An 8,235-nucleotide genomic window follows, 5' to 3' on the forward strand; every position below is an offset into this window, starting at 1 on the left:
TTCTGAGACGCCCACAGTCCCCTGCGCACCATCATCCCGCCCCAGCCCCAGCCAGGTGTGCACACACAGCAGCAACCCAGCTGGGGTCTGTGTCCTGGAGACCAAGTCCAGGGCCAGAATCAGCTCAAGTAGCCAGAGTCCAGCAGTGAGAGGGCCCAGGGCACCGACCTCCACACCTACCCTGCTCAGGCTGCTCGCTCCTGGGCCAGAGGCACTGGGGTGGGGGCAGAGGCAAAGGGCCGAGAAGGCTGGTCTCCAGATGGCCCTGCAGAGCTGGCCAACAGGATGGGTGGTGGGCATGTTCTGTGCAGGGCTGACCAGCACATCCACCACTGGCCACGCGTGGCTACTGAGTGTCAGAAATGTGGCTCGTGTGCCAGAGGAACTGAAGTTTTAACTATTACTTTTCACTAGTTTCAGCTTAAATAACCGCGTGTGGCTGGTGACGGCCCTACTGCATGGTGGCCTGTCTTCCCCGCAGGGGACTGGCCTCTAGGAGTCCTGAGGCTCCCCCTGGGGAGGGCTCCGGGCCAGAGGGGGCCTGAGATTTGTCATTAACTGGACTCCAGTGAGCACGCGACCTGTAGCTCCGGGCTCCACAGCAGAGCTGGTGAGCTGCCTGGCACCTCCCCTCCCCCACATCGGGCTCCAGGTGAGAGTGGGGAGTCCTCAGAGCAGGTCGGCACAGGGGCTGCAGCCAGACCAGGGTGGTCTGGTTTGTATCCTGACGGCCCCACCTTCTCGCTGTGTGACCTCAGGCAACTGCCTCCTCTGTGCCCGCTTCATCTGTGTGCCGGGGACAGTAATGGCACCCCCTGTGTGGTCTTTGTCAGGATCGAGTGAGTAAATCAAGGCGGGCCTGGCACAGATGGCCAATTCCGATGGAGGTGTGGGCTCCACGTCAGAGCCCCAGTTTTCCCGCTCTCTGGTGCCAAACCTCCTGGCCCGGGCCCAGCTCCTGCCCCCTCCCTCCTGCTTCTCCGCACTGACTCAGCGCAGCCGCAGGGTGGGATCCCTGCCATCAGCCCCTCGGGGTCAGCAGGCGTGACGGCGGCAGATGGCGGTCGACTGCCCACGGCTTCGCCCCCTCTGGCCCCAGGGCCTTCAGCTCCTGCCACCTGCCTTGGCGCCACGGAACCAGGGTCCTGTGGACCACTGTGCAAGCCGTCAGTGTGCCCCCGCCCCGTGGGCCCCCAGCTACCACCCATGCCTGGGCTGAGTGATGGGCCTCCGGCTGGCAGGGCACGAGGTGAGGGGAAAGCTGCCCGTGACTCCAGCAGTTATAACCCTTGCCCTTTGGAAGTTCCTCCCGCACCTGACCTTAGGCCCTCTTGCTGCAGCCTCGACCCTGGCCCTCCATCTGACCCCAGCTCCCCACCTCTGCCTAACACCAGGCATGTCTGATGCGGAAATCTCAGATGGAGGGGTCCACTTGGCAGCTGGGGTGGGGGACATCAGGCTGAAAAGCTGGAGGCCCCCTGGCAGGGCGCTTTCAGCCAGGCAAGGCGCTTTCTTCCCCGGCTGGTGTCAAAGCCCAGGTGGTGCTGGGGTGTGGGTACCTAGGAGGGGCCTACGCCTCCCGAGTGGGGAGCAGAAGTGGGGGAGCTGCCAGTCCCATCTTGGACTCTGCTGAGCCCAGCTCAGGGCTGGGATCGCCCTTCTGCAGGGAAGCCGCAGAGAGGTGAAGGCACCAGCTGAGCCCATTAGGCAGGACCCAGGCGGACTTCTGGGGGGAATGGGTCTTCTGTCTGGGGGACTTGGGACCAAGTGCTTGATAAGTTTCTTCCACCTGGCCCTCAGGCTGCAGTCCTCAGTCTGCGTGACCAGCTGCTGCCCGCAGGCCCGAGGGGCCCAAACCCTGGGGCCCTGGATGCCTGGTTTCCTGGCCGTGGTGCTGAGTCCTCGGCCTTCTCCCGAGGAGCCTGGGACACCGAGCTTATGTAACAGGAGTGCCCTGCCTGGCACCCCTCGCCCGCCCCTCCCTGGTCACCCCTGGGGAGGAGGAGGCCGGGGTAGTTTCGGGCTATTTTCAACCACTCGTTCTCACAACTCTTGGGTGAGAACCGGGCGCGATTGGCGGATTTTCCTAACACCCTCCGTGGGCCGCAGGGCCGAGGAAATGCAGGTCAGGGAGAGGCGAGGAGGCTCCAGCCCATAACTGGCGTTGCTGCTGCTGCTGCTGCGAGGGTCCCGGGCTGGGGCCAACTGGGGAGCCTGTAGGGTCTCTGAGACCTGGCAAGCGGGCGGCCGGTGGCCATGCTTCCCACATGTCCGCAGCAGCCATGCTGCCAAGGCCGCTCCTTTCTGTCTCCTACAACCTCCAGGGGCTACAGGGCGTGGTGCCTCTTGGAAGTGGGAAATCTCGAGGCTCAGAGAAGGGGTGTGACTGGCCCGAGCTCACACAGCCAGTATTGACACCAAAGTCTTTCTTCTGACCAGGTGGGACCTAGAGTCATGGGCTTGTTCTTCAAAGAGAGGGAGGGTCTTCAAGACTGACAGTGCAGACAGAGAAGGTGGGGACCTTACCTGTAGCTCCTGGCTCTAACCCTGGACACTTCCAAAGCGCCATTTCCAGTCCTCACCATCCTGACTGAGCCCCGACCCTCCCTGGTCACCCCTGAGGGTGACCATCCATTGCAGCCACTTGACGAGTTTTCTTGGACCCTTCTTACGGGCTGGCACCTGTGTGCCCCAGCCCTGTGGTGCTGGTTCCACCAGCCCCTCCCCTGGGCTGAGTGAGCCCTTGGGAGGGGGCACACGGCGCTGCTCTGGGGGCTTTCAGTGGACAGAGATTAAGCGTTGAATAAACAGTGCAGTGAAAATCAATACCGACAATAGCAGAGATCACAGAGCTGACGGAGCCAGGGCTCAAGGTGGCCTGGTCGGCTCTGCACGCTCATCCACCACACGTGGTGCCCAGCGGGCTCCTAGCGGCATGGGTGATGAATCAGCCTCCCTGCCCCTCTGGGTCACAGGCTGAGTTCTCCCCCACGACCCAGCACCCTGCCCAGGTCCCCAAGTCAGGCGCACTCCCCAGCTCTCACCGCCTCTGAGGGCCAAGGAGGCCCTGGTTTCCAGAGAACCTGGACGCCACCTAGGTCTCCACGTGGGTCCTGCCTCCAGGGCCCCGAAGTCCCATCACCATGGCTTCATCAATCAGGAGGCCTCACGAGCTCCAGCTGCCACTGGGCAGGAGGCCTGGTCTCGGCCCTGCAGGACGCGCCTGTCTCGGTGCTGCGTGGCCAGACAGACAGGTGTGTGGAGGATGGCGGATACACAATTCCACACCACGGTCTCTCAGGGAGTGGCCTCTGACCCCCGGTCCATCGGGTGACTCCCTGGGACTGTGAGATGGGACTCGGGATGTGGGCTCTTGTTGGTCTCTCTCTCGGAGCCCAGGTGCTGGCGGTGGAGAGAGAGTCCAGGGCCCTGGTGGAAAGCGCTGGGAGGGCAGAGGGAAGAGCGAGAGGGGGTCAGGGAGTGGGATGGATGCCACATCTGAGATGAAGGAGGGAGGCTGGCACCTCCGGAAGACACGTGGATACCGTGTGGAGCAGAGATGTGGCGAACACACTGACCTGTCGGGTTCTCTGCCACAGGAAGAGGTTTCCAAGCCTCTCCTTCTGCCCAGAACCCCCCCTCCCTGTGCTCCCTGGACCCCCGCAGCCCTGTCCCCCTACCACCTGTCCTGAACCAGACTAGGTCAGAGCAGCCCCGTCAGGGCTGGGCGCGAGTCTCCCCGAGGGTCCCGGGGGATTTGCATGCTCGCTTGCATGTTGTTTGCACTCCAGTCAAAGGTGGCATCCATCTTCCAGCTCCTGGAGTTGGTTCCTGGAACTGCAGCACTCCCAAGACCCGACAAGTATGTGGTTGCTGGGAGGGGGGCCAAGAGAGGGAAATGGACTTTATATGCTGAGAAGAAAGAATAACAGTTGCTCAGCACTTTAAAATTAACATAACACCTTCAGATCGTTCAATTTATTTCACTCTTAAAAGAATATTGAAAAATAGACAGGTTAGGGAGCATAATCCTACTCTTAAAGGTGGGGAAACTGAGGCTCAGAGATGGCAAGCCAGCTGTGTGAGGTCACGTGACACACAAGGACCACGGCAGGACCTCAGGCCTGCGCCTCCTCCCGCTCTTCCCAACCGCCTGCCCTGACCAGCAGGGCCCTCTACCCAGAGCCTAATACAAGAGGGGAGTGGTGGAGATGGTGCTGGTGCTGGTGATGGTAGAGATGGTGCTGGTCGTGGAGACGGTGGAGATGGTACTGCTGTTGGAGATGGTGCTGGTGGTGGAAATGGTGGTGCTGGTGGAGATGGTGGTGCTGGTGGAGATGGTGGTGGGGGGAAGATGGTGGTGGTGGTGTTGGAGATGGTGGTGGTGGGGAAGATGGTGGTGCTGGGGGAGATGGTGGTAGTGGTGGAGATGGTGGTGGTGGGGGTGATGGTGGTTGGGGGGAGATGGTGGTGGTGGTGGAGATGGTGGCGGGGGGGAGATGGTGGTGGTTGGGGAGATGGTGGTGCGGGGGAGATTGTGGTGCAGGGGGAGATGGTGTTTGGGGGAGATGGTAGGGGAGGAGATGGTGGTGCTGGGGGAGATAGTGGTGGGGGAGGTGGTGGAGATGGTGGTGGAGGGGAGATGGTGGTGGTGGAGGGGAGATGGTGGTGGGGGGAGATGGTGGCGGTGGGTAGATGGTGGTGCTGGGGGAGATAGTGGTAGGGGAGGTGGTGGAGATGGTGGCGGGGGGGGAGATGGTGGTACAGGGGGAGATGGTGGTTGGGGGGAGATGGTGGTGCAGGGGGAGATGGTGGCGGGGGGGGAGATGGTGGTGCTGGGGGAGATGGTGGTAGTGGTGGAGATGGTGGTGGTGGGGGTGATGGTGGCGGGGGGGGAGATGGTGGTGCAGGGGGAGATGGTGGTGGGGGGAGAGGTGGTGCTGCTGGTGATGGTGGTGGTCGTGGTCAAGATGGTGGTGGTGATGGTTCTGCTAGTGGTGGTGATGCTGGTGGTGGTGATGCAGACAGTGGTGGAGCTGGTGGTGGTGGTGATGGTGTGGTAAGGACAGTGGTGATTCTCATGGTGTAGAGAATGGGTCTGCCTGGTGTGGATGTCTTCAATGCACCCCGGCTCGCACAGGGTACTGCCCCTCCTGATGGGTGTCACCGCCGGGCTCATACTTTCCCAGGGAGGGAGCTGAGGCTGCAAAGGAGCCTTTGAGAATCAACCAACTTGAGTGTCCCTGGGAGCTGGTGGGCTCAGTGCTTCAGGGAGAGAGAAAGGGGGGCCCACGGCCCCTGGGCAGGTTGGGGAGGCTCCCTGAATGCTAAAGAGGGGCTCAGATGTAGAATGGCGGCCTTGGGAACCAGCCAGCCAAGTCGTTTGCAGGGGGTCCAGGAGGAGCCCCACTCCGAGGTGGCCACCCTTGATGGTCAAGGCGCCCTATGGGTTCCTTGCACCCCTGATCCCTTTGGGGGACACTGCGCCCACCCGAGCCTCCAGGGCTGCTGAGTCGTCAGCATTCCACATTTTCATGCTGCAGAGGAAACGGATGCCATTTCTCTTTTAAAACATGTATATCTTACGTAATGTTATGTAAGTATGCTGATAAGTATGGGGGCAACATGGATGGGGGACCCCGGCCCAGGACCCAGCTTCAGCAGAGCTCAGTGTTTTTCCTGAGATCTTTCTGGCTTTAGGGGGAGAAAGCCTCACCAACGTGGGCAAGTTCTCTGTGGCTCTCCCAGCATGCAGGCCCCTCTTCTGCCCGTGTTAGACTCGATCATGCCTCTGCGTCTTCCCTTACGTCTCCAGGCCCCATGCGCCGATCCAAACCGTGCCGGTCATGTGCGTGGTGACATGGCTGGGCGCTGTCCCAGGCTAACACCTCTCAGCGATCAGCTCGACTCTGCCTGCAGGGTGAACACAAGTGACAGTTCCTCGTCCTCCCCGCTGTGAGGTGCTCCACCCTGGACCAGGCCTCGGGCTTTTCACCTGTCCTCTGTCCCGACCGCATTGCCAGAACTTCTCTTTGCCCAGATGTGGCCACGTGAACGGGCTTCCAGCAGTGCCTAGCCACTTTCTCTGCATCAAGCTGTGAGGCCTGTCCTGCTGGTGACCCCTGGGGGTCATGGGGTGGGCTTTCTCCAGCGTGTGTATCCAGGAAGACAGGGTCTGGGTCAAAGGGCACATGAAGCTTAACCTGTCCAGCTCTGGAAGCTTGACCTGTCCAGCACCCGAGGGGCGCTGGCTGTCACCTCTCCTTGGCGCAGGTCCTGCCTAGGGGCACAGATGGGCATCTCCTGTGGTTTACGTTCGTCTTTCCTGGTCCTTCAGGTGAGCCGGTTGGCCTTGGAAGCTGAGCGGAAAGGGACAAGAGAAAGGTCAGCTGGAGCGGGTCAGTGGAGTAGACCCAGAGAGACTCAGACCTGCTGCCCACCGGCCCCTGGGAGCAGCAGGAAGGCGGGGGGCAGGGCCTGGGTCTGGGTGTAACCTGGATTCAGCTCCTGCTCTGAGCACCAGTGGTAGCGGCAGCTGTGGGGCCTGAGAGGGACCCGGGGCGGGGCCTTGTCTCACGCCCGCTGCCTCAGCCCTGAGCTCCCAACCTTCCTGGTTTAGAACCCCGTCTTCCAACACAGCTCATTCCTGACTCCCTGGGTCCCTCCTTCCTTGCCAGCCAGACGCTCTGTGGACGAATGACCCAGTAAATGAGTGAGTGGACAAACAAATCAACTAGCCAGGAAGACTTCACTTAGGAGCCAAGATGCCCACTGACTTAAGGACATTAAATCACCTTCAGCCAACAGCTTAGAGGCAGCATGTGCCAACAGGCCTTTGGGAGAGTGGGGGTCTGGGTGCCCCTGGATGAGCCCTCCAGCCCTGTCAGAGCCGGGCCTGGCCACGGGGTGCAGGGCTGGGGCTCTGGCTTCCTGTCCTCCCGGGCACCCTTCTGCAGGCAGGCCAGGTGCCACCCCTCCCCTGTCAAGCCTGACACGTGGAGCTCGGTGGGAGGGGAGAGGAGAGCAGCAGACCAGGCTGGGGCAGGGTTGGGGGTCTCCAGGGGGGTGGCAGTGACCTCCGCGTGGTCTGACAGCAGCCACCCTGGGTGAGGTCCACCTGATGATCAAGCCCAGTGAAAGGGAAGAGAAGCCGAAGACACCCACGGAGGGGAAGGGGCAGCCGCTTCTGGCTGGGGCTCCTCTCCCCACTGGTCGACAGGCCCTCCTGGTGTGCCTGGCCAGGCCCTGGGAGGAGGCAGGGGAGTGACTCTGGATGCCCCAGGCTGGCTCTCTGGGGCCTGTGCTCACGGCCAGGAGCTGCCTTGGGATTCCTCGTGGTGTCCTGTCGCCTCCCTGGGAAGGGCCACCCCTGGGCCAGCACGCTGCCGGCCCATCTCGGGCTTGCCTCCTGGACACATGGCCCCGAGCCCTCTCTCCATGCAGCCCCCTGGCAGGGTGGGTGGGGGGCCGGTGTGCCTGGTGGGCTGGAGTGTGACTCAGCCGGAGATGCGTACCAGCAAGTGGTGGAACGTTGCTGCCAGATTAAATGAGGCGCCTCAGAATTAAAAATACATATTTATTTTAACCGGTCGGGGTGTTTGGAGGGAGATGAAAGGGAGGGGAGATGAAATATTACAAATTAGATAATTAAGGCCGCAGAGAGGCGCGTGTGCTGGGCTGGGAACCGGGAGGGTGAATTCCCCACTCCACGCCAATTCAGAGGGAGAAAAAGGAGTAAGACTCAAAGAGGGAAGAAATAAACAAACAAGGCAGCCCAAACCCAATCCAGCCAGCCAAGAGGGTTGGGTACCGCTCTGTCCGAAGAGGGGACGGGCGGCCAGCTGAGCGGGCCTGGGGGGGGGGGTCAGCAGGGCCTGAATGAGGCTGGGCACCAGGCGGGATGAGCAGGAGCCCAGAGGTCCCGGCGAGGCGCATCTGACGCCGGAGCAGGGTCCAGCGGCTTCGATCAGAGGCCGTGTGCTGGAGGACCTGAAACCCAGGGGAGAGCTCTGGTCCCGGGAGGCATCTGACCCCACAGACAGCCGGGTGCTGGGCTGGCAGAGTGGGCCGCTGGTTACCAGCGGGAGGGCATGGCACCAAGGAGATGGACGGTGAAGGTGGCTGGTGGCGAGGACCCGTGGACTCAGTGGCCAGGGATGCCAGCGTCCAGGGATGGGAGCCCTGCGTGCGCGTCTGTGGGCAGGCAGCCCCAAACACCAGCTCCAACCCCTTGAG

This window comes from Ovis aries, chromosome 9, assembly GCF_016772045.2.
Source record: "Ovis aries strain OAR_USU_Benz2616 breed Rambouillet chromosome 9, ARS-UI_Ramb_v3.0, whole genome shotgun sequence".
NCBI lineage: Eukaryota > Metazoa > Chordata > Mammalia > Artiodactyla > Bovidae > Ovis > Ovis aries.